We start from the raw sequence: 27,968 nt of genomic DNA, 5'->3' as shown, positions 1-27,968 counted from the left end.
GAGTGGACAGGCTGTAGGGGCGCCGGTCCTCCAGCGTTACCGTGGTAACCTGAGGGGGGAGAACAGGAGTTACACTCCTCTACTGCGGTGATGGGGATTCTGGGAGTTGGTTTCTACCTCCGGCAGCGACCCGCATCCCCCGGACCGCAGCAGGGCCTCCGGTGGGAGGGGGGGCAGTCCGCCGGCCTCGGCCCCCGTCCTCGGACCCCTCCGACCCCGGACCGGACCCTTCTGGCTCCGCCGGCTCTGGAGGGACGTGGTGGACCAGGGGACGCAGTCCTGGACCCAGGACAGCCTCTTCTGCTCCGTGGGGGCCGGCAGAGACCGGCGGGAATCGGCCGGTTCCTCTTCTTCTTCTTCTTCTATACTTCCATACTGCAAGAAAAAGCAATGAGAATTAAAGCTGCAAGCAGCGATGAACGGGCCCTCGCGTGTGCAATTTTCACCAATAAAGGTCATGGACTCAAAACTAACTCCGGTGACACCACCCATGACTCTTTTGTCAAAGCATTCAAAAGTTATTGCAGAAAATAGGAACTATTACATATCGACCAATCAGAAGAAGGGGCGGGGCTAATTCAGGCCAATGAAGGTCAAGGACTCAAAACCGAGTCCGATGACACCACCCATGACTCTTGGTCAAACCATTCAAAAGTTATGGCAGAAAATAGAATCTATCAAATATCGACCAATCAGCTACTAGTATCACTTCCTGTTTAACGTTGAAGTTTGATGCGGCCCCACGGCCACGCCATTTCACGAAAACTCACGATTTTCATAACTTTTCATGGTTAACGTCTTTTGTGTCTCCTGAGCGAGTTTTATGTCGAACAGACGATCCTGCTAGGAAGAGTTTGTTAAAGTACGACACGTGGAAATGGCATGAATTGCGCCAAAATTACACGATTAATTCAAAATGGCCGACTTCCTGTTCGAGTTGGAAGTTGCGACATGATACAGGTGTGTACCGATTTTCGTGCATGTACGTCGAACCGTTTTGTGGGGCTTGAGGCACAAAGTTTTCTAGGGGGCGCTGTTGAGCCATTAGGCCACGGCCATTATGCACGTTGCAGTTCGGGCCACATTTACATTTCCCATAAATATGCATAGGTTTTGTTCCCATGGTAACAAGCCCCATAGGATAGAATGGGACAATTTGGCTTCAATATGTCAAAAGTTCTGAGTCCCGAGTCTTTTAACGTTGGATCGATGTCTCTGCGATATCGTGTTGCCGAGCAACAAGCGTCCAAATTTCCAAAAATTAGAATAGTTAAATATCTGAAAAAGCTAATAGCTAGCATGATGAGACTAAAATATGTTGTAGTACAACGCGTCCCGGGTTTGTCAATGTTGTAATGATGTCTGTTCGATAAACCGTTGCCTAGCAACAAGCGTCCAAAATAAAAATTTTTTTTTTTAAAATTGAAAGTTAAATATCGCAAAAACCGTAATAGTAGATATATAGATGTATATTATGGGTATAGATTTGTTATATTTAGGTATGTACGTATATAGATATGTATATGTATATGTATATAGATATATTGAGTTATATTATACGTACAGTATTTGTGTATCTATATCTCTATTAATATATACTTATTTATAGTTATATGTAGATATGTCGATATATAGATTTATAGTAATTTTTATGTATATAATTGGAGGTAAATATATGAACCAATGTATATATAGCATATCTACTCTTATATAGTTATTCAAGTATATTGTTATACCATTGCTGTCTATGGTTCTTTATTATATTGTAGTATTATAGTAAAGTATTTGATAATGTAATACTATGCATTATAATTACTTCTATTATTACATAGATACATATATACATAGTAGCACAATTAAATGCTGGGCGTTTGTTTTGTTTTCTTTTGTTTGCTTTGATTTGTTTGATTTTCACTATAGTTATATATACATATAATAGCGTATTATATCACTATATTGAATAGTTATTAAAGTAGATATGGGTGTTTTATAAGAAAGTTTATTGAAACTCGTTATTATATGTAGGACTCGATAAGTGTTTACTTCATTCCTACTCCGTTTCGAACAACATATATATATATATATATACATAATTCCATATATATATATATATATATATATATATATATATATATATATATATACATATATTTGTATTATGTTTTTTTACTTTTTTGTACTTTCTACTTTTTTATCATGCATGTTCAAAATAAAATCTTCAAATCAAATTGTTCCTTCCACCTTTTCCTCATGTAGCGTCTCCACCTTTTCTCCTCCGTCGTTTATTCCTTCCATCTCATCTTCACCTCCACATCTCTTCAGGTCTCCCGTCTTCTCTTCGTCTTTCACTCGTCCCATCAGTTTCTCTTCGTTCATCTCTTCCTTTTCTTCCGTCTCACTCCTCATCATTTCTTTTCTTTCCACACTCTTCTCTTCATCCTTTTTCTTCCTTTCACTTCGCTCGAGTTGTTTTTCGTCCTCTGTTTTTGTAATTCCATCTTTCTCCTTCTTCTTTTTCTCCTCATTTTGCCAACTTATTCTCAGGTCTTTCTCTCCTCTCTCCTCATACCTCTTTTTCTTCTCTTCTTCTTCCATTTCTGTCAGTTCATCCTGAATCCTCTTTTCTTGTTTGTTTTTCCTTTCTTCAGCCATCTCTTCCTTCCCTTTCTTCTCCTCTTCATCTCTTTCGCTTCTTTTCAACGCGTCACACATTTTCTCTTCCTCCTCCTCTGCTTTTCCTCTCATCTCTTCCTTGAACTGATTTTTCTCTTTTCCTTGTTCACATATCCACCTTTCACTTTCTTTCTCCTTCCTCCCTTCTTCCGTCCTCTTCATCTCCTTTTTCTCCATTTTTCTCAGTTCACACCTGACTTTTTTTTCTTGAATATTTCTCTTTCCAGCTTCAGTTTCCTCTTTTCCTTCCGTCTCAAGTCGTTTCTTTTCCTCTTCCCTTCTCGTTTCCTCGTCTCCTTCACTAGATTTCATCCCTTCACACAGTAGTTCTCCTTCCTTTCCCTCTTTCTTCTTCTCTTCCTCTTCTTCTAGTTTTCTCTCCTCCATCTTCAGACTCATCTCTTCTTCTGTTCGATTTTCTTCCTCTTCACTTTTTATTCTTTCATCGTTCTCCTTTTCCATCCACTCGTCATCCCTCCTTTTGCGTTCTTTTTCTTTTTTAGCTCCTATCTGTTCCTCTTTCTCCATCATTTCCCTCCTGTCCTCTTCCTTCATTTCCATCTGCTTTTCCTCTTCATCTCTTTTTCTTATTTTCACCGCCTCACATATTTTCTCTTCCTCCTCCTCTGCTTTTCCTCTCATCTCTTCCTTGAACTGATTTTTCTCTTTTCCTTGTTCACATATCCACCTTTCACTTTCTTTCTCCTTCTTCCCCTCTTCCGTCCTCTTCTTCTCCTTTTTCTCCACTTTTCTCAGTTCCCCCCTTACTTTTATTTCTTCTTGGATATTTTTATTTCCAGCTTCAGTTTCCTCTTTTGCTTCCGTCTCAAGTCGTTTCTTTTCCTCTTCCCTTCTCGTTTCCTCGTCTCCTTCACTAGATTTCATCCCTTCACACACTTCTTCCTTCCCCTCTTTTGTCTTCTCTTCCTCTTCTTCTAGTTTTCTCTCCTCCGTCTTCAGACTCGTCTCTTCTTCTGCTCGGTTTTCTTCCTCTTCACTTTTTATTCTTTCATCGTTCTCCTTTTCCGTCCACTCGTCATCCCTCCTTCTGCTTTCTTCTTCTTTTTTAGGTCCTATCTGTTCCTCTTCATCTATCCTTTCCCTTCTGTCCTCCTCTTCCTTCTTCATTTTCATTTGCTTCTCCTCTTCATCTCTTTTGCTTCCTTTCACTGCGTCGCATATTTTCTCTTCCTCCTCTACTTTTCCTCTCATCTCTTCCTTGTACTCTTTTCCTGTTTCACATCTCCATCTTTCAGCTTCCTTCCTCTTCTTCTCCTCCTTTTTCTCCACTTTTCTCAGTTGGATATTTCTCTCTCCATCTTCAGTTTCCTCTTTTCCTTCCGTCTCAAGTCGTTTCTTTTCCTCTTCCCTTCTCGTTTCCTCGTCTCCTTCACTAGATTTCATCCCTTCACACACTTCTCCTTCCTTTCCCTCTTTCTTCTCTTCCTCATCTACATTCCATCTGCTTTCCTCTTCTTCTAGTTTATTCTCCTCCGTCTTCCGACTCATCTCTTCTTCCTCTTCACTTTTTTGTCCTTCATCTTTCTCCTTTTCCATCCATTCATCATCCCTCCTTTTACATTCTTCTGTTTTAGCTCCTATCTGTTCCTCTTCCTCCATCATTTCCCTCCTGTCCTCTCCCTTCTTCATTTTTATTTGCTTCTCCTCTCCATCTCTTTCGCTTCTTTTCAACGCGTCACATATTTTCTCTTCCTCCTCCTGTACTTTTCCTCTCATCTCTTCCTTGTACTCTTTTCCTGGTTCACACCTCCATCTTTCAGTTTCCTTCTCCTTCCTCCCCTCTTCCTTCCTCTTCTTCTCCTCCTTTTCCTCCACTTTTCTCAGTTGGATATTTCTCTTTCCATCTTCAGTTTCCTCTTTTCCTTCCGTCTCAAGTCGTTTCCTTTCCTCTTCTCTGCTTATTTCCTCGTCTCCTTCACTAGATTTCATCCCGTCACACACTTCTTCTTCCTTTCCTTCTTTCTTCTTCTCTTCCTTTCCTTCTTTCTTCCCGTCTTCCTTTCCTTCTTTCTTCCTCTCTTCCTCATCTACATTCCCTCTGCTTTCCTCTTCTCCTAGTTTTCTCTCCTCCGGCTTCGGACTCATGTCTTCTTGCTCTTCAATTTTTCTTCTTTCATCGTTCTCCCTTTCCGTCCATTCGTCATCCCTCCTTTTCCGTTCTTCTTTTGTAGGCCCTATCTGTTCCTCTTCCTCCATCCTTTCCCTTCTGTCCTCCTCTTCCTTCTTTATTTTCCTTTGCTTCTCCTCTCCCTCCTCTCTCGTCCTCCTCTGCTCCTCTTCAATCATCCTCCTCTCTCGCGCCACTCGTTTCTGCAGGTCGCTGATGATCTCCTGAATGTCAGAGACACGGAAGTTCAGTTACAACGACGTAATCGGCCTCATCAACTCAGACAAAACTGATGCTGATCGGCCATGATGACGTCATTCCAGCTATCAACCAGTTTCTAGGTGATTTGAGTGTCTTATCTAAGTCAAGCCTAAGAAATCTTGGTGTTGTCTTTAACAAAGACATGTCATTAGAACAAAACTGTTTCTACCAGTTAAAGGGGACCTATTATGAAAAACAGGTTTTTTCTTGCTTTAACATGTATAAAGTGGTCTCCCCTCAGCCTGCCAACTCAGAGAAGGAGGAAACAACTAAATTCTGCAGTGTCTGTACAGCCGCCCGGAGGATCCTCCCAGTGTCATGTGACTTCTACGAGCCGTTCAGATTTGTGCATTTTCGTTACGTAAGCAAAATGCAAGCCACGCCTCGGTCTCCTCCGCTGCTGAAACCACGCCCACAACTAACTCCGTCGGCCGGAGCTTCAGCCATTGTTCAGAAGCGGTGGCTGTTTCCACAGCGAGGGGACAGTTAAAATGAGGTTTTGCATCAACATTTACCCTCATAAAAGGATTAGCGCCCACAGTACGGACCCGGCAACTGCACACGAGTCAGTGGTAAGTGACGTTAATGTTTTATGTTATTTATATTTGTTTACAAGTATGATCTTTGCATGAGCTAAGTATTTAGCTTAGCTCCGGTGTTACTCCGTGTTACGGAGCTCTATTAGTACCGTAATACATTTTTTCTGTCTGGTTCCAGATCTTCCAAGCACCTGAAGCTTCAACGACACCTTCAGAAAACGCACGGTCCTTCCTTGAGCCAGCAATAGTGCATACATGTTATTTATATACAACTTATGTTATTTTATTTTTTTTAACAATAAAGTTGCCATTTGTGAAAATTCAGTGTTGTGATTTATTTACAGTTAACATGATTCATTTGTCTTTTAACATAAGAAATTAAATGATGAGGAATCGGAGTAAATAACTGTCGTGTACCTGTTTAGAATTCAATTAAATCTTCCTGTGTGAATTAGTGTGAAGACGAGGTGACCCGGTCAGGGAACTAAAGGCTGATTTATGGTTCCGTGTTTCACCAACGCAGAGCCTACGGCGTAGGGTACGCGTCGATTTAACGCAGAACCGTAATTCAGGCTTAAGATCCGTTTACACCGTGTAACTGCATGTGAGCGTCCGACTATCGCGTCGAGCTGCGTGACATCGGACGCTCTCTGTCCACACTGAAACTGTTAAACTCACGGACAGTTAGGACAGTCTAATACAAAAAAAATAAAGCAATGGGATTAATTTTGTCACTGAAGTTTGATCGCATCGCATGGGACATTTAATAGTGTACGGAGCCGCTGCTCTTCTCCCCAGAGCGAGGCTTTGTTCCCTCCCCTCCTACACGTCATTCAGGCAGCCAATCAGCGCAGAGCCTCATTATCATAGCCCCTCCCATCAGAATCCCTCACAGAAAATGAGGCTAGAAGCGGTAAAACTAGAGACATGGCCCACAGGCTGGATTTCTGATTTATGTAGAAAAAACAAGCTTTAGAATGTTTTTAAGACATTCAAGGCCTGTTTAAAATATACATTAAATGCCATAATAGGTCTCCTTTAAGGAATATCTCCAAACTAAGAACAGTTGTTTCTAAAAATGATCTTGAGCTAATTATTCCTGCTTTTGTGTCGTCTCATTTGGACGACTGCAACAGTTTGTTTTCTTGCTTAAACAAGAAAGAACCGTCTCGTCTTCAGCAAGTCCAACACTCTGCAGCACGGCTGCTGACCTGCTCTGAGAGGACGCGCATCACCCGGGTTTCAAAAACTCTTCACTGGCTCCCCGTCCCTTTTCCTTTAAACTTTAAAATCTTGGTCCGGACTTTTAGAGCTCTGCATGGTCAGGCCTCCTCCTACATCCAGGACCCACTAGGCCCCTACACTCCATCTCGGAGGCTGAGATCATGTGACCAGAGCTTGCTCATGGTCCCTCGTACCGAGGCTCTGGAACGATCTCCCTCCGTCTCTACGTTCTCTGGACTCCATCGATGCTTTTAAGACCAAACTTAAAACCTGTTTCTCCAAGCTTTTAGACATCAATAGTGAGACGGTTGTTTTATGACCATCATGTTGATTTATGTACTTTTATTCTAGGTTTTATCAGTATCGTCTTGTTTTTATTGTATTTTTACTTTTATTCTTTGTGAGGCACCTTGTGATGCTCTAGAAATAAACTTTACTTACTACTAACTTACTTACTCATTTCTTTTCAAACGGGTCATTTAAAAAACAGGAAATGACGAATAAAAGTGGAGATTTAAACGTTTGTTTTCCACGTCTGACAGAAACGCTGAGGGATAAATCCCAGAGACGTTTCCTGGGGTCTGATAACGACCATCGTTGTGTTTAAGGGGGGCCGTGCCGGCCTCGGACCACCGCCCCGCTGTGAAGCACGGAGGTGGCAGCATCGTGATGTGGGTCTTCTGAGGGGACAACGGTCCCACTCATGCCCCCGGATAAGTTGGAGAGGGTCTTATAGCCCGTGGGCCAGAGCCCAAAATTTCACTGGTCAGCACCACTCAAGGTGACAAAACTTACTTTACTACAATTTTTGAAAATATCCATGTCTATAGATGATATTTTGGTATGATAACCTTCCTGAGTGGCAGCTGGATCATAGTTATCAGCTCATGAAGTATTAATTGTCTTTGGTATCATTTTAAATGGGACCTTTTAAACATTCATTCAAGCTAAGATGTGAATCTTTTTGACCACCATAGAGGTCACTGCAGCTCTTTAAACTATAAACAACACACATTTTTACACAATTTTCGCCTAAATTATATACTATCTTTTATCCCCGTGTCATCTAGGAACAACAGAGACACAAAATACAAAAACTGGAATACTCACAGGACCATAAGGATTCGGGAAATGTATAATATACCAATACTATATTATGTTTACAGGTCATTGTGAGCCTTAAACTAGAAGAGCATCCTTAGGGTCCTATGAAACTATAACAGCCACAAACTGGTCTTTATCCTGCAAATACACGACATAAAGGACATAACAATGAGATAAGGAACCAGCTTAGTTTTATAAACAAGCATCTAAAATGTAATTTTCTGAAGGGGGTGGGTGTCTTCATGAGCTGATAACTATGATACAGCTGCCACTCGGGAACGGTTATCATACCAAAATATCATCTATAGGCAGTACTGGAGTTGAGGGGGGATGAGGGGGGATGGCATCCCCCCTGAAATAAAAACGGTCAATATCATCCCCCCTGTAAAACTACCATCCCTCCTTTCCATCCTTTATGTCATTTCATCAATGAATGTGGTTTTACTGCTACTTCAACATTTAGAGTCATCACCAGAAAAATAACACCAGAAAAATGTGACAATTTTCACCTTTTTCAGGTACATTTTCACTTGAAATAAGTAGGAAAATCTGCCAGTGGGACAAGATTTATCTTCTTATTACAAGCAAAAAAATCTTGTTCCACTGGCAGATTTTTATACTTATTTCAAGTGAAAATCTACTTGAAACAGGTGAAAATTGTTGTTTTTTCCAGTGTTGAGTCTTGTTTTAAGTGTAATGAGATTTGTTTTACTAAAATGAGACATTTTAAGTAGAAATAAGACAAATATTCTTGTTAAGATTTGGATTTTTTGCAGTGATCGATTTTACTTATCCTGTGAAGGACAGAGGTATATTATAATAAGTTCAGAAAACTGTTTTTATTTTTGTGTTTTGATGTATTTGATGTAAGCCTAGTGGATATTTAAGGCTGCATTTAACTGCTGCTATGTCATTCCTGCAGTATTTCTGCAGGTGTTTTGGTCAGTGCTATTATTTGTAATATATTATATTATTTGTAATCAGCACAAATTATCTGTCCCCATATGATAAAATCCACCATCCCCCCTAATTTTTTTTTACAACTCGAGTACTTTCTATAGACATGGATCTTTTCAAAAATTATAAGCAAGTTTGGTCACCTTGAGTGGTGCTGATATCTGGTCTGGCCCATGGACTATTTGGACAAGGACAAGTTTCTGTTTCCAAAACTGATTTGTGAATCCATCCAGTCCCTGTTAGTCATGTTTCCTCACTGAACTGATGCCAGACTCTCCAGAAAAAAAAAATTGTACCAAATTAGGAAATTACTGTTTGTTTCCATCTCACCTGCTGAAGCTGAAGCTCCTGTTCCAGCTTTTCCTGAGCTCTCTTCTCCATCAGCTGCAGCTCCTCCTGATGCCGCTGAATGCAGAGCGTCAATAATCACAAGTCAATAATCTGCTCACATATGAGGACTTTATATTTGAAGTCGTTCACCTTCTCCGCCTGTATCATCTTGCTCAGCTCCTCCTGGAAGTCGTTCTCTCTCCGCCGCCTCTGCTCTTCCTCCTCCGCCTCCTCGCTGTAGTACTTCTCTCTCTCGGCCTCGTATTTGCTGATCTCCAGCTTGAAATCCTCCTCACTCCCCACGTCATCATCTGAGATGAGCGGAGAGGAAGTAAACAAGAACAAACTCAAGACTCAAATCTGTTTTGGAGTTTGCCGTATGCTCGTTATCATGCGCTGTAAACTTTTAAAAAAGAAACATGTAAACTTGGAAGAAATGAACGCATAGTACAGAAGAGTATTAGGGCCATACAGGAGAAAAAATATTTGAGAGGGGAAGATTTTTTTTTATTTTGCACTTCGAGAAAAAAGTCGAAATGTCGAGATTAATGTTGAAATACAATTTCAAGAATAAAGTTGAAATTTTGCCTTTTTTCTCAACATTTCGACTTTTTCTCGAAATTTTGACTTTTTCTCAACATTTCGACTTTTTTCTCGAAATTGTACTTCAACATGAATCTCGACATTTCCACTTTTTCTCAACATTTTGACTTTTTTCTCGAAATTGTACTTCAACATGAATCTCGACATTTCCACTTTTTCTCGACATTTTGACTTTTTTCTCGACATTTCGACGTTTTTCTCGAAGTGCATAATGAAAAAAAATATTCCTCCTCTAAAATATTATTTTTATTTTTCTCCTGCCTGGCCCTAATACTCTTCCGTACGCATAAAGATGTACACATTAACTATCATCATTTATCTGGGTGAGTTTGATGCTGAGGAGGACAATATGAGAGGAGAACATTGTGTGTCAGTGTTTCAAGCTTCATCAGATCAAAAGTGTAACAGTTTAAATGCGGAGACGAGACAACAGCGCCCTCTGGTGGACGCTGTTTCACGCCAAGTAGTGGGCCTCTGAGGTGAAAACAAAGACGAGTTCATCATGTTTTTTTCCAACAGTAAATTTCAGTACTTCTAATCTCAGGTTTGCAGCGCTGCATTTAACCTTTTTGTGTTATTTTTTACAGCTTGTAGTAGACTTGTAGTCCTCCAGACCACTTTTTTGTGGTCCTGGTCTTGTCTCGGTTTCGGGTCTCTGGGTCTCTCCAGGTCTCGGACTCGGATAACTGAGAATCCGTTGCCCCCAAGGTGACAGAATCTTGTGATCAGCAGTTCTTCCTCTGGTTAGTGTACAGTTTTGTAAACTATTTGTATTTAGTAGCTGATTTAATGTTTTGGTGCAGTTTTGTGTTTATAGCGGCCTTGTTTGAATAAATATTTGAATAATATTTGCATATTGTTGTGATTGATTAAGCATCAGGTCCATTTCAGTGATGCTGATATACGGTGTAATCTGATTACTGTAATGGTAAATAATGTCATTTAAATATTTAATATTTCAAATTCAGGTTTCATCTCCAAATTCAGTCCAATTTAAATCAGTAACATTTACTATTCATGACTTTTCTGAGGTGGAGGGGGGTGTTGGAGCTGGTTATTCTGCTAGAGGACTTTGGGACTAGTTAGTAGTCGTGTCAATCCTTAAAAGCTCTGGAGTCAATCCTCCAATAGTGTAGAAATAGCGGTAGTGCAGTCGCCACACATATCTGATCTCAGCTGATGGATGAAAACATTTATAGTGAGTTCAACATCATCATCCACTTCTCTGTGTTATTGAGCTGCAGTTGAATACAAGCTCATATGGAAACTAACTGAACCAGGATGATGTTCTACAATCACGCAGGATCAGGACATTACTAGGTAGTGTCTTGGTCTCGGTTTAGCTGGTCTTGACTACAAGTCTAGCTTTAAGTCTCAACTTCAACCTACCGTCAATCTCTTGGTTCTCTCTCTCTGCTTCACAGGTAATCTGCTTGAGGAAAAACAAACAAACAGACAAACATGAGTGTTTTTCAGTGTTCTGGATGTCTTTGAGCGTTATAACTGACACTTTTACCCAGTGGCGCCACCAGAGGGGGCCAGGGATGGCCACGGCCCCCCTCTACAAATTTTCTGGCCAACCCACTTGCCTCAATAAAAAAAAACAAAAAAACACTTGCCTGTCACATCGTCAGTTATGCGTTTCATCCCAAATCATTTGGGCAAAATGCATATCAGTCTGCGTTTCTTTAAGTATTTCTGAGCCTTATAATAAAAAAAAAAAATATATATATATATATATATATATATATATATATATTTATATATATATATATATATATATATATATATATATATATATTTATATAAAAAAAAATATATATATATATGTATTAATAAAATAAATATATGATATATTAAAAAATGCATATATATATATATCCCTTAGGTTTTTACCAACATGGTATTAACCATTAATATATATGCAGACAAGTTAGAAAGTAAAAAAAAAAGGATTTCTGAGCCTAATAGTAAAAAAGAAAAATATAAATAAATTAAAATATATATATATATATATATATATATATATGTATTAATAAACTAAATATATTATATATTTAAATATACATGATATATATTACATAATATAATATAATATAATATATAATAATAATATATATATATATATATATATATATATATATATATATATATATATATATATATATATATATATGTGTGTATGCCTTAGGTTTTTAACAACATGGTATTAACCATTAATATATATGAAAGTTTTTGTACTATAGAAAGTTAAAAAAAAAAAAAAAAAAAAGTATTTCTGAGCCTGTATACTACAACAGTATAATAAAATCCTGTAATGATGGCCCCATCTGGCCCCCCCTAGGAAACAGTTTTGGAGGCGCCCCTGCTTTTACCTTCTCACTGACTTCAGGTGACCATTTCATCAAACTCTCGCTGAAATCTGGGATGAAAATAAAAATAAAGCATGTGAATCAGTGAACATCCGGGTCACTGGGGCGGCAATCTTCAAACATTTACCCCCTAAATATATGATTAGTTACAAAAAAATGAATTAATTAACTGATTATGATGATTTTTGCACATGTTTGTACCTTCAGGTTCCTCCAGGAGCAGTTTTTCACAACTTTCTGCTCTGCTTTTTGACATTTGAAAGAAGCTGCGCAGAGACGGAGGGATGTCGTCGTCCACCTGCAGTCACGTGGTTAATTAGTGTTTGTGTTTTTGATACGTTGGATGTAAAATACCCAGACACATTTTTCCTCCACATATTAATGTTTAATGGCTGTGTTCAGTCAAATATATGCACTTAAGGGTAAATATCAAGAGGTTGACACACTTTTTCTTACCACTTTACGTAAAATGTGCCTCAATCATCCATAAATCCGGCTATTAACAGTTAATAATTAATAATAGTTGTGTTCAAATTCACCTCTTGCTCTTGAAATGTGTAACTTATCGGTTCTTCTTGGCTTTCTTCATCATCAAAAGTGATGAAATCGTTCAGCGTCGGCGGAGACTCGCTCGTCTCCTCGGACTCCGTCATGGTTCTGGTTTATTTAAAGTCGTTAAAGTATCATTTTTATATTTTTGACGGTTAAAAAAGATTATCATCACCTGTTTGAAGTAAATATAACCCTGTTGGTTACGCTTTAAAACCGTTTTTGGGTGTAAAATATGTCTCTGCGTGTCTGATGTACTCTGGTTTCCATGGAAACAGCGCTGAGGGGAAACTACGGCTCGTGACGAGGGGCAGACCAAACGGAACGCGAAGGTGATAAATAAATCGCTTTTCTTCCGTTATTACGTACGACGGAGTATTAGGGCCAAACTAAGACAAAAAAATTGGAAATTATGAGAATAAAGTAAAAACCTAATGTTGAGAGAATAAAGTTGTTATATTATGAGAAGAAAGTCGTAATATTACGAGAATAAAGTCATGGCCTAATGTTGCGAGAATAAAGTCGTAATATTATGAGAATAAAGTTGTAATATTAATATTAAAATATGACTTTGACTTTATTCTCGTAATTTTACAACTTTATTTTCGTAATTTTACGACTTTTTTCACGTAATTTCCATTTTTTTTTTTTGTCTTAGTTTGGCCCTAACACTCCGTCATAATTACGGGTTTTTCATAACATCAACATTCAAACTTCCAGTTTCAATTTATCCAGGATGTAGGAAAGGTTACAGGGGTTCCACTGACCACGGAGGACTGCCTCTTAAAACTAAGTGCCAACAATCTAACTTTCACATTGAGGCCCCATGCAATCTGTTGCAGTTCCTCGACTGGCCACTGGAGGCGCTCAATCTCCATAGACTCCCATGTTAGAATGTCACACTTTAATTCAAATCAATTCAGTTTTATTTATGTAGCGTAAAGTTGTATCCAGGATCTTTCCCAGAACATGACCCCCCCGATCAATTATAACATAAACAACGGCAGGATAAAAACAAGTAAAACAGTAGCAAAGGATAAATAAAGCAAAAATAAACATATTTATAGCCTGGGTAACAAAAAAAAGAGTTTTTGTCTCAATTGTCTGATTTCACATCCATGACAACTCCATGCATTTTTTTTTTCATATGAACCAGGGGAATTTATACAAAGCATCCTTTAGACATAAGATAAGATAAGATACAGTAGTCCTTATTGATCTTCAGAGGGGAAATTCAGGTGCTACAGCAGCTCAAAGTCGGACAACATGAAATCAGACTAAATAAACGATAAGGATAAATTATAAGTATGAAAAATAAAAAAATACAGAAAAAATAAAAACTGAAACTGAAGTGAAAAACTGAAAGTGTACTGTAAACTGAATAAATGTAATAAGGCTGCAAGATAGCATTTTGTTGTTGTTTTTGACTCAATATTAAAGTGTTTTCAGAGAAATAGTACTAAAATGTTCCAGTTTTTTTTTCTTTATTTATGTAAAGTTGTATCCAGGATCTTTCCAGGGACCCAGAACATGACCCCCCCCCCCCCCCCATCAATTATTACATAAACAACAGCAGGTCAAAACAAGAAAAACAGTAGCAAAGGATAAATAAAGCAGAAATAAACATATTTACACCTGGGTAACAAAAAAGATAAGAGTTTTGTTCTTAATTGTTTGATTTCACATCCATAACAACTCCTGACGGGGTGAATTTGTTAATACCACACCAGGGGAATTGATATAAAGCATCATGTAGTAATAAGTCTGCAAGATAATATTAAAGTGTCTTCAGAGAAAAAGTAGTAAAATGTTTTTTTTATTAATGTAAAGTTGTATCCAGGATCTTTCCAGAGACTCAGAACATGACCCCCCCGATCAATTATTACATAAACAACGGCATATTAAAACAAGAAAAACAGTAGCAAGGGATAAATAAAGCAGAAATGAACATATTTGGTTCAATTAAGATGAAAAATGAACAGTTTTGGTCTTAATTGTTTGATTTCACATCCATAAAAACTCTTAGGATGGTTTCTTTTTATATATACCACAGCAGGGGAATTTATATAAAGCATCCTTTAGTCAAAAGTTTGCAAAAGAGCATTTGTTGTTGTTTTATACTCAATATTAAAGTGTTTTCAGAGAAAAAGTACTAAAATGTTCCAGTTTTGTTTTTTATTTATGTAAAGTTGTATCCAGGATCTTTCCAGAGACCCAAGAAAAACAATAGCAAGGGATAAATAAAGCAGAAATAAACATATTTACATCCTGGGTAACAAAAAACAAGAGTTTTGGTCTTAATTGTTTGATTTCAGACCCATGACAACTCTGAGAGGGATGATTTTTCATTTTTTTATACCACACCAAGGGAATTTACATAAAGCATCCTTTGGTAATAAGATAGGATAAGATAAGATAAGATAAGATAAGATAAGATAAGATAAGATAAGATAAGATAAGATTTATTGATCCCCAGAGGGGAAATTCGGTTGCTACAGCAGCTCAAAGTCGGACAACATGAACTCAGACTAAATAAACGATAAGGATCAATTATAAGTATGAAAAATAAAAAAATACAGAAAAATCAAAACTGAAACTGAACAAGTGTACTGTAAACTGAATAAATGTAATAAGGCTGCAAGATAGCATTTGTTGTTGTTGTTTTTGACTCAATATTAATGAGTTTCCAGAGAAAAAGTACTAAAATGTTCCAGTTTTGTTTTTTATTTATGTAAAGTTGTATCCAGGATCTTTCCAGAGACCCAGAACAAGGTACTTTTTGATGCTGTCTGTTGCTGCTTTTTTGGATTAATTGTATTCTAACTTATAAAATGTATGTTGTATCTTTTGTAAGGAGACCTTGAGTGACCTGAAAGGCGCCTCTAAATAAAATGAATGAGGGTTTGAGGGGGGTGAATTTTTTTTATGCCACACCAGGGGAATTGATATAAAGCATCCTTTAGTAATAAGGCTTCAAGATAGCATTTGTTGTTGTTTTTGATTCAATATTAAAGTGTTTTCAGAGAAAAACTACTAAAATGTTCAATTTTTTTTCTTATTTAGTTGCATTTTGTCCAGATATGTGGTGTGAGTGGCTTGTGTGGGCCTTTCGGACCCCCCTCTGGAGCCCGGGGGGGCAGAGAGCCTGAGACCCCCGTAGGAGCATCACAGGACCAGGAGAACAAAAACACAATGCTGGGCTTTTCCGCAGCGTTTCTGGCCACAAAGGCCGGTCTTGGTCCCCCGCTGTGCGAGCTCCGCTCCGGGTCCCGGACGCCCTCCTTTCCCGCCTTTGAGCAGGTTCCAGCGGCCCACGCAGGTTTTCCTGGTCCGCCGTCCCTCAAAAGAAGCCCAGTCCCCTTCAAACGAAGCCCCCGGGCCCTCAGGCCGCCGGGCTCCGGAGACGCACACAAAGCCCAGACGGACGTAACGTCAGAGCGGCGCCGCCGGGTCCAACCTGAGCTGATTCCAGCCCCAGTGGCAGGGCCGGACCAAGCCTCCATGGGGCCCTAAGCAAAATCTGATTTTGGGGCCCTCTATTACTGCCAATAATACTGATCCTAAATAATACTAAATGAGTCTCAAAACTCTATTATCAAACTGCTGAATATATACAAGTTTCTGTATGATGTATCTCAAGAACCGTAATGGATACAGACATGTACTTGGTACCAAAATGTCCACAATACCCAACTTTATATTCAACTTTAATATATCTATGGGGCTGAAAATCAAGGCATTTTGAGTTATAAAGGAAAAAGTACGTTTTTGGGCGGTCATCTTGGATTTTGGGGCCGCCATCTTGGAATTTTGAGTGGCACGCGCCTGTTCCCTAAAGAGTAGACCTTGGAGAGTATCTGTGCCAAATTTCATGCTTCTATACCAAAGTGAAGTATCGTGTTGATAAAATGAGTTAATCTGCTATGCTATATATATCTATATCTATATCTATATATATATATATATATATATATATATATGTATATATATATATATATATATATATATATATATATATATATATATATATATATATATCTAATGATGGCTTTTAGTTTTGGTGTCCACCCCAAGAATTGAAGTCGTCCCATCTGGCCCCCCTAGGAAACAGTTTTGGAGGCGCCCCTGCTCCAGGGAGCCACGAGGGCGGCGCTAAAGAGCCGCATGCGGCTCTAGAGCCGCGGGTTGCCGACCCCCGGCTCATGCCTTGGGCGGCTTTGGCCAGAGTCAACACCTTCGGAGGTTTCACGGGTCAGGGCACCGCATCAGTGGAAAAGCCCCCATCAGCAGGGCCTTGTCCGCTCCGATTAGGGGCCGGGCCTTTGTCGCTGGGCAAGGTGTCGGTGGGCTTTGTCCCCGGCGCACGGATCCCAGACAGCCGCCAGACAGATTGACACAGCAGATTACGGCGGTCAATGGCGGTTTGGATAGCGGCCGCGTGTTTGCACTGCCCGGGGTTTTTCTGTTACTCGTCTGTTGCCATTATTCGGCGCTCTAAGCCTCTCATTTCCATCTGGGAACTCTGACGAAGGGAGGGATCGGAGAGGGGAACCAGGAGCCCTCTGACTGCCCGTTGCACCAATTAGCACCTTGGAGCTGTGGTGGCTTTATAACCTTTATTTAATAAGATATAGCATGTGGGCATTACTAAGTACACCCCCCCTCGCCCCCCGACTCATCATTTCTCTGCCCCTCCTTTTCTCTTCTGTGCTCGTCTGCAGGCCAGAGCTTCAGGAGCTGCCTTGGCATGTTCTGACCTTGGCATGTTCTGACCTTGGCATGTTCTGACCTTGGCATGGTCTGACCTTGGCATGCTTGGCATGGTCTGACCTTGGCATGTTCTGACCTTGGCATGTTCTGACCTTGGCATGTTCTGACCTTGGCATGGTCTGACCTTGGCATGGTCTGACCTTGGCATGGTCTGACCTTGGCATGTTCTGACCTTGGCATGCTTGGCATGGTCTGACCTTGGCATGTTCTGACCTTGGCATGTTCTGACCTTGGCATGTTCTGACCTTGGCATGTTCTGACCTTGGCATGGTCTGAACTTGGCATCCTCTGACCTTGGGGTAAATCTGCTGGGATGGCCTCTTGATTTGTGTTACATAACAATGATGCAACAGTCTTCCACCTCTGAACTGTTTGTTAAACAAACAAATAAAACTAAATCTGCAAACAGATGAAAATGCTCTTTAAAAACATTATTTCATTCTGCGAATCCACTTCATCGAGGTCCAAACAGACAGCAGTGGGATAATCATAGGGGGGGACTGCAGATCATGGTGCGACTCTTGAAGCTCTGGCCTGCAGACGAGCACAGAAGAGAAAGGGGGGGGGGGGGGTACTTAGTAATGCCCACATGCTAAATCTTGTTAAATAAACGTTATAAAGACACAGCTCCAAGGTGGTTTTTAAGATGTCACAGGTACGATCACAGGTAAGATGTACACAGGTACTTCTCAAACGAAGCCCCACCTGGGGGGTTCACCAGGTTCACCCCCACCTGGACCGACACAACTCTGACCCGGACTGCCTCTCAAAGTTAGCGTTAATCTGCCAGAGTGAGCTGTGAACATCTTAGTCTGATTACTGTCCTCAGACCCCCCACCAAGCCGGGGGGGCGTGGAACCGCCTCCGTGGGGATGAATGTTGATTGATTGTTTTAGTACTGCATGCATACATGCATAAATGTTAGGGGGCGTGGTCTCTTGATTGACAGCCCAAAGCCCGATTTATGCTTCTCTGTCAACTTGACACAAAAGAAAAGGCCGTCACCTCAAAGTCACCCTGCAGATCCTGCAGATCCTGCAGATCCTGCAGACCCTCAGACCCTCAGAGTTGGGGTGAGAAGTTCAGTCCTCCAGGTGGGAGGGGCTCTGGGGCAGATCCAGATCATCCTGGACAGATTTCCTTCCTTGGCTCCGACACTAATTCCTGCACTTGGAGGACATGTGGTCCTGACCAAAGATGGACAGGACCGTCCGGCTGTGATCAGCTGTTAACGAGTCCCAAAGCCGGGCTCTTTGAGGCTGCATCAGGGCTCTTGCCAGAGCTCATGTCCACATCAGTGATTTCAGCATTTATGAAGGAGCAAACCAAGACCACATGTTCAAGACCACATCTGTTCCAACGGGACAACAAAAAGCCACATTCTGCACACATGAAGCAAACATAGCTAAGGAAGAGGAAGGCACGGGTTCTAGACAGGCCTGCAGTGATTGGTGCAATACAAAAGAACAAATAATATTACAAGAAAAAATGTACAACATGTTGGTTTTAAAGATGAGAAAAGCTGCTTGGCCCGGGTTCTAGTTGGGTCCTGTGATTCTGTCACGAGACGAGTCAGAGGGAGAAGAGAGGAGACTCGGGAGCAGCTAATCCTGGCTTTGGGAGGCATCTCCTGCCAGCTGACCCCTTGTTTGGTGGGGGGGGGGGCTGGTGGGGTTGCCTCTAACTGACGGCAGTTATCACCACACTGTACCGTACGGTGGCCTGGAAGTGCAAAACACAACAGCAAAAGAGAAAACCCAACGACAAATTAAAAATTACAAATTGAAAAACACAACGACAAAAGAGAAAAGAGTAATCGAAAGCATCAACATCATATTTGTAACCTGCATCAAAATGGCCCTGCCCCTTCTCAACCTTTCCCCAACCCTGAACCTAATCTGGGACTTGCTGATTGGGCGGGAGCTTCGGGAGCTGCGTGCTGGCCTGCGGTCCCCACCCCTGGTCATCCCGTTGCTACTTCCACCTGCCTGCTGTGCTGTTGACGTCCCTTACCCACCAGTCTGGCCCTCGGTAGGAGGGTCCCCCCTTATGAGCCAGGTCCTGCTCAAGGTTTCTTCCCTCCTAAAGGGGAGTTTTTCCTTGCCACTGTTTGGCTTAAGGTTTTACCTGCCATTGTTTATGTAATAATTGCTCGGGGGTTCATGTTTTGGTTCTCTGGAAAGCGTCTGGAGACAACATCTGTTGTATTAGACGCTATATAAATAAAATTGAATTGAATTGAATTGAAAAATATTGTTTGATAATAACAAGTAGGCTATCGCTATCGGCGCTCATGTTTTTAAGTCATGTACTTCCGGGTCAAACATTTCTAGCGAGAAATAAATATTTTACTTTAATAATATTCACTCAGTGAATGTATATAATCACTCGCTTGTCTTTTTCAAACCGCGCCAGAATAAAGGCTGATTTATGGTTCTGCGTTACACCAACGCAAAGCCTACGGTGTAGGTTACACGGCGACGCGCGCCGTACGCCTTACCCTACGCCGTAGACTCTGCGTCGATTTAACGCGGAACCATAAATCAGCTCCCGGGCCGGCAGGCAGAAATCCCGAAATTTTCAGAGCAAATTTCTTAACAGGCGTAGCTACAACTGTTAGATTTCATATATTAAACCAACATTTATCTTCCTAGATTATTTATTTCAGCCAGCCATTTATTTTAATTCTCCACAGAGCTGCAGGTGGTTGTGCCGTCTGTTTTGTATTGCACTTGTGTTTTCTCAATAAAGCTTTGAAAAAAAAAGCGCTGTCCTCCTTGAGCCCCTGAATACAGACTACTGCTGCCTGCTGGTATGGAGGGGAATTACCTCTCACGCATGCGCAGAACGTACGTGCTAGTCGGGCCGTCGGGTGTCGTCTTTGCAGTGTGTTCAAAGAGCCCAACACAGCCCGACCCAGACGACGCGAGCCGACACAGCTGTCAGCCGAGAGCGGGGGAAGTCGGTTTGGTGTGTCAGGGCCTTAAAAACAACAAACAAACTAACCCTTAAGACCAAATAAGGACTTTTGGAGGACCCCCCCGGATGGATGGATGGATGGATGGATGGATGGATGGATGGATGGATGGATGGATGGATGGATGGATGGATGGATGGATGGATGGATGGATGGATGGATGGATGGATAAGCATCTGTGTTGCTGAGGGAGGAGCCACTGATGTTACCGTGGTGATGAGGGGGAGGGTGAAACACCTGCTCCACTTCCGTAAAACCGAGGCGAGCGAACCAACCGCAGAGGTTTCAGATCAGTGTCAGGCGCCGTGCCCCGGCGGGGGGGCTGATGGGGGGGTGTTAGGTGTTGCTGCACGGCCGTACGTCTCCGTGGTTTCCACATGTGTTTTCGTGACCTTTCTACGCCGAGGCGAGGAGGGAAGTTGAACCCGAAACCAGCGCCTGGAAGGAAACTGCCGAGTTCTGGCGGCGGTTCTGAGAAAGTCGAGCGTCTGAGTGGAAATCAAGAAAAGAAACTTAACATGCAGCAGGTCGTCAGCAGAGACCAGACGGTCCTCCGGTCCAGAAGACCTCCTGGTGGGGACTGATGGTCCTCCGGTCCTCCGGTCCAGAAGACAGACGCTCTCAGGTCCTCGCCGGCTCAGCAGCCTCCTCCGGTCGCCATGGTCACCAGCGTTGCATCAGCACCGACTCTGCTGCTGTTTCATGGAAACGCTTCACGGCCCGCCGGGTCGCTGTCTCGCCCTCAGAGGTGTCAGACGGAGGAAATACCGAGTATCTTCCCTCCCGGGGGGGAAACAGCTGGGTGTGATAAAAGATTAGTAGAGTTAGGTGGATTTTAAATATATAAACTTGGGGACCGTTTGGTAAAAAATACCTCTTAACTCAAATGGAAACTCTCTCTCTCTCTCTGTAAATGCTTTTTTAAGTCAGATTACAAATTGAAACGTGACAAGTTTTCTCCTCTTAAATGACAACTTATGTCGTTCACTCTATGCATTATGTTAAAACAATCCTAAAATCGGTTTTATGATAGTTTCCAGGATGCGATGATCACTGATACCTGGCTGGAAATTACCCACAAACCCTCTGGAGGCAGCAAAGGCGAACTTAGTATTACCAGTGTGATTTTATTTGAAAAAAAAACTTTTAGTAAATAAAGCAACAACGGCAGCAACATTGAGGAAGACAAGAAGCTTACCGTAACATTCGATTTAGAGGAAGCAGAAAGACATGGAAAGTGAAACTTCCATCATTCCTCTTCATTACTCTCAAATAAAACTTTCTCTATGAGCCGTTGTTTCATTTTTAGTGTCCAAAGGTTTGTTTTTCATGCTGCTTTTTCCTCTTTTTGTCTTTTTTAAACTGTGAAAAACTATAAATATCTTTCATCTTGAAGTTTAGTCAGTTTCTAGATTAATTCATGTGAACAGAACCGATGAGCTGAGGTTCCCAAACTATTGCATTTCTTTATATAAAGTCAAAATAACAACATGTTGATGTTTTTCTGCTCTTAAAAACAGTGGTTTGTTAAAAAAGACCTGGATGTGCGAGTGGTTTTGAAGCAGATGCATCATGGGGACCCGAGCGTTCATCGTCCTGTGACTCTGCTCTGATTTCGTCACATGCGGCGGCGTACCTGTTGAATCTTTCATGACTTGACCTCGTCTCTGGCAACGCGACACCCTCCGGCTGACGAACTCGCCTCTCCGGGTGTCTCATGGAAAGTCGAGGCCTTTCGGCTGTCAGGAGGTCGACAGCAAAGAGGAATCGCCCAGAGTCGGCAAGAAGGACCTGGACTGGATGTGGCACCATCTCTTTTTACTTTTGCTGCTATATTTCAGAGGTGTCTTCAGTATTCACATTCATTACTCAGGTAGAAGTATAAATACTAGAGGTTAAAAATACTCCTGTAGAAGTTGAAGTATCAACTCAAGTTTTTTACTCAAGTAAAAGTATAAAAGTACTGGTTTCAAAACTACTTAAAGTATTAAAGTAAAAGTAATGTAAGGGGGAAAAAAGCCATTAAGGACAAAAGCCATTGAAAATGATGCATCTTAGTATAATGCAAATATATGAAAGAACCATATATGTGTACTATTGAGCATTAACATGTGTTTCAGAGAGCAGCAGATATGATGACTAGTTGCCTATAAGTATTGTAATGGTGCAAAAAGTCAAACTTCAGAGGCATGTTATCATTTATCCTAACCTTTATTGGAATGTACATCCAAGTTTAGTTGCAGGAATCTGAGGGAACGGATGTAAGAACAAAACTGGACAAGAACATCTGAAACAACCACAACCAAATTCACTCTATCCGGATGGAGCAATTTAACTGGATAGTTTTTTATTAAAGGCCGAAATGAAATAGAGTAACGAGGCTGTTTTTAAAATGTAAGGAGTAAAAAGTACAGATAATTGTGTGAAAATGTAAGGAGTAAAAGTAAAAAGTCGTCTGAAAAATAATTACTCCAGTAAAGTATAGATAACCAAAATTTCTACTTAAGGTAAGGTAACGAAGTATTTGTACTTTGTTACTTGACACTTCTGCTATATTTATTAAAGCCACCCTATGTAGTAACTTTACATCTGACCAATAAAAGTACAGGTCCTCAGATGAGCACTAGAGACGGGCTCTGAAAGCGAGGAGACCTCTTTATGGCTGATAGAACTTTACCAGCAGTTCTGAGATGAATGGAGACATGAACAGATATTTGTAAAAGCCACTTTAATACCAAGGGAGGACTCATCCTCACCCAACGTTTAACGTGATGCCCTGAAATCCTCCTCCAGTGTTTCCATATGATAAAGAAATAAGAAATGTATCTCAGAATTGAATTCCTAGCACCAAAAAAGTAGAGAAATTGACTATATACAAACATCTAGGACTAAGAGAATCTGAGATATGACCTTTGTTCTTTTCAATATAAGTAATATAAGTTGTAAAAACAATATCCCATGCACACTCACACACACTTATTTTTTTGTCTTTATTATTTATATATTGCATTATTAGTTTGCCATCACTTTTGTGTAGTTATACTTTCTGTTTTTGTATGTGAATCTTGTGTTCTTTATAACACATGAAATTTGAATATCTTAGGTGGAGGCTTCAAATAAGCCCATTGGGTTTTTTGCCTCTTCCTGCAACTATAGTATTTATATTTATATTTATTTATATATATTTATTTTTATTTATATATGTATATTTAAAAAAAAAACTGTGCAAAACAATAAACTAAACAAAAAAAAACTAAAACTTTGTTCTTTTCGGTGGGAGCCATTTGGAATTTTCTGCAAACCGGCCACTAGGGTGCTAGGGTCCCAATTTGTTTGTGCTGGTTCTTGAAAACCTTTTGTCCATACCTACCTTCCCGGTTTGGTGGAAAAGGCGTATCAGAACCAGCCCTGGAACCGGTTTTGTGGAAAAAGGGGTATCAGAGACCAACTCCACAATTAGTTTCAAAATCCAGCGTGTAAGAGGACCGTATCCTTCTGACCTTTTTATTTGTTTCCCCAGAACAAACAAACAAACAAAATAAAATTGTTCAAATGCAGCAACATGAGCTGCTACGTTGTCTTTCAGAATGCTGAAGAGGACCATCTCATGTGGTCTAAAGTTTCTGGGAACAACAGGAGTTAAAAAGGTATATAATAATATAATATAAGTAAGTATAAGTATAATGATGGCTGCTTAATATCTTTTAGGCTGCCACTTTCTGGTTCAAAGAAATTGGGAGAAAAAAACGGCGATGAAAAAAGGTCCAAACAAACATCTTGTGTGACGAGAGCAGCATTTCCTTCGGCCCAAATCCCAGCTTTTATCTCACTTCTGTCATCTATTGTTCCTTGTTTTTTTTACCCCAGAGGCCTCCGTCCACTCCATTCCTCAAGTCTACTTCTGTTAAAGTCTTCATGCGTTACGGGATTATTCCAGCCGGAGCTGAAGCTGCGTAAAGACCTGAGGTGCAGGATTCCTGGACGGACGCTGCTGCAGGACGTCGTCACGGTGATTAACGGAGGAGGAAAGGAAAATAATAAAAAATGAACGAGTATAAGTGCTGCATTAGACAACAGACAGCAGCTGCTCCGGACTGGTTCAAGTCAAAACCTGGAGTTCCACAGGGTTCTGCATCAGGACCATTTACTTTTCTTTAAACCTTGAATAAAGATGGTTGTCGGTTCAGACAACCGTCCAGATGTTAAATTTATGGGCAGGTGACATGCCGAAGTTTGGGGATTTTCATAATAAAAGCTTTTTTCCGGTGAAAGATTCTTTATTTTAATAACAAACCTCTTTAGAAGATTTGTTGGCAAAGTTTTAAACCTTTAAAGCAAGAATAAAGGAACTGGGGTTATCAATTAAATGTGGTGTTGGGCCGTAGAGCATAAAATAAACCAAAATATTTATTGTTGTTGTTATTATTATTATTATTATTATTATTGATGATAATAATAACAATACTAATTAACAATAATAATAATAATAATAATAATAATTAAAAATATCCTAAAAAATGTATAACAACTTTTTTTAAATGGTTGAAATTTAAAAAAATAAAATAAAATACACCTAAACTTTAAAATGAAAATGTAAAAAAAAAAAAATCAAATTTCAAATTGATTAAATTTGTACAAAAATACAAACTGAAGAAAATTCCAATTCAAAAATGTACAAAACAAATTATATCATTGATAACTATCAATGAATCATTGCAGCCATTTGCTAAAATCCAAATCCGTGGCATCAAACAGGCTAAAAGGCAGTACACCGAGAAGATAGCCCACCGCTTGAGTGACAGCAGCGACACCAGGAGCTTGTGGCAGAGGCTCCAGACCATTACGGACTACAAACCCCGACCACAAACCTGCGACATCACTCTGCTGAACAACTTCTTCGGCCGCTTTGAGGCACAGAACAGCACTCCTGCACGAATGTCACCACCTTCGCCAACGTGAGACAATCCCTTTCCAGGATTAGTGCTCGCAAGGCTGCGGGCCAAGACAGCACACCTGGTCGTGTACTGAATGACTGTGCAGTGGAACTCACTGATGTTTTCACAGACATCTTTAACATGTCACTGAGCCAAGCTGCTGTTCCCACATGCTTCAAAGTATCCACCATCATTCCAATACCCAAGAAGGCCTCCCCGTCCTGCTTCAACGACTACCGCCCCGTAGCACTGACGTCCATCATCATGAAGTGCTTCGAATGGCTAGTCACGCAGCACATTAAATCTATGTTCCCTCCCACCCTGGACCCCTTCCAGTTTGCATATCGGGCCAACAGGTCCACCGATGATGCAATCTCCACTGCACTCCACTCAGCTCTCACTCATCTAGAAACCAAGGACTCATACGTAAGGATGCTGTTCATTGAGCATTCAACACCATCATCCCCCAGCAGCTTATACAAAAGCTGGACCAGCTGGGAGTGAACACCTCCCGGGATTTACCGGGATACCTTAAACAAGGAAGCCAGGGATCGGTATTTGGAGAAAATAGTGATAATTAACGGAAAAGATCGCTAATGGTTTAACTCAGTGTTTCTCAATTCTGGGGCCCCTATCCTGCATGTTTTAGATGCTACCCTGCTTGAGCACACCGTGATAAAAGTACCTGTGTCATCAAGAGAGCTGTGCAGACCTTGGTGACAATCTAATTAGGACCTTTAATTAGAATCAGGTGTGTTGGTGCAGGGAAACATCTAAAACATGCAGGACAGGGGCCCACGAGGACCAGGATTGAGAAGCACTGGTTTAACTTTTCACCGCTTTCCTACTTGGAAGCAGAGCCACGGAGACCAGGCATCTGAGATAACAGAGTCGTTGGCTTGCTTGGATCGCGGCTGTAAGACAACCAAACATAACCTTCCACAGTATCCCGATGTCGATGACAGTCTGCTCCCTGCATTTTCATTCTGGGAAGTTAAAGATAGTGTACGGTTATCTTGGTATACATTGTCTCTCCTTCAACCGCGACACCACACACATAGAAGCGCGCACACAAACACACGTAAAGGCAGTCACAAGGCTAACACTATCTAACTTACATCATGACATGTAAGAAATCAAAAAGAGTCATTACAGGTGCCATGTCATGATTATGAGTGTCACGTCTATGTAATGCATAGTGTTAGCCTTGTGACTGCCTTTTGTGTGTTTGTGCGCACGCTTCTGTGTGTAGGTGTGTGGTGTCGCGGTTGAATGAGAGACAATGTATAAAAAAATAATCGTACACTAAATGAAAATGCAGGGAGCAGACTCTCATCGAAATCGGGATACTGTGGAAGGTTATGTTTGGTCGTCTTACAGCTGCGATCCAAGCGAGCCGACGACTCAGATGCTTGGTCTCCGTGGTTCTGCTTCCGAGCAGGAAAGCGGTGAAAAGTTAAACCATTAGCGATCTTTTCCCCACGTCTGTTATGTGTGGAGCTGCTGCAGCTACCAACACAGCAACGGGTTACCATGGTTTACAGAATAACGGAAAGTAACGATTACAAGTAAGACACAACGAAGAGGGAGCACGTCTGTACACAGTGCGCAGGGGTCCGAAGAGCAGCTAAGGTAGCATCGGAAATGGCGGCTCCGCCAGGTGATGACGTCAAAACGACCAAGCCCTCGGCAGCCTCGTTGCCGCCAACTTGGCGGCAACGAGAGGTGTCAAAAGTATTCACATTCATTACTCAGGTAGAAGTATAGATACTAGAGTTTAAAAATACTCCTGTAGAAGTTGAAGTATCAACTCAAGTTTTTTACTCAAGTAAAAGTATAAAAGTACTGGTTTCAAAACTACTTAAAGTTTAAAAGTAAAAATAATGTAAGGGGGAAAAAAGCCATTAAGGACAAAAGCCATTGAAAATGAATGCATCTTAGTATAATGCAAATATATTAAAGAACCATATATGTGTACTATTGAGCATTAACATGTGTTTCAGAGAGCAGGAGATATGATGACTAGTTGCCTATAAGTATTGTAATGGTGCAAAAAGTCAAACTTCAGAGGCATGTTATCATTTATCCTAACCTTTATTGGAATGTACATCCAAGTTTAGTTGCAGGAATCTGAGGGAACGGATGTAAGAACAAAACTGGACAAGAACATCTGAAACAACCACAACCAAATTCACTCTATCCGGATGGAGCAATTTAACTGGATAGTTTTTTTTTAAAGGCCGAAATGAAATAGAGTAACGAGGCTGTTTTTAAAATGTAAGGAGTAAAAAGTACAGATAATTGCGTGAAAATGTAGGGAGTAAAAGTAAAAAGTAATCTGAAAAATAATTACTCCAGTGAAGTTTAGATAACCAAAATTTCTACTTAAGTAAGGTAATGAAGTATTTGTACTTTGTTACTTGACACCTCTGGAGGCAACACATCCAGCACCATCACTTTGAACACAGGGGCCCCCCAGGGATGTGTACTCAGCCCCCTGCTCTTCACTCTCCTAACTCACGACTGCACACCAATGCATAGCACCAA

The sequence above is a fragment of the Cololabis saira genome, chromosome 5 (genome assembly GCF_033807715.1).
Source record: "Cololabis saira isolate AMF1-May2022 chromosome 5, fColSai1.1, whole genome shotgun sequence".
NCBI lineage: Eukaryota > Metazoa > Chordata > Actinopteri > Beloniformes > Belonidae > Cololabis > Cololabis saira.
This window is presented reverse-complemented; position numbering follows the sequence as displayed.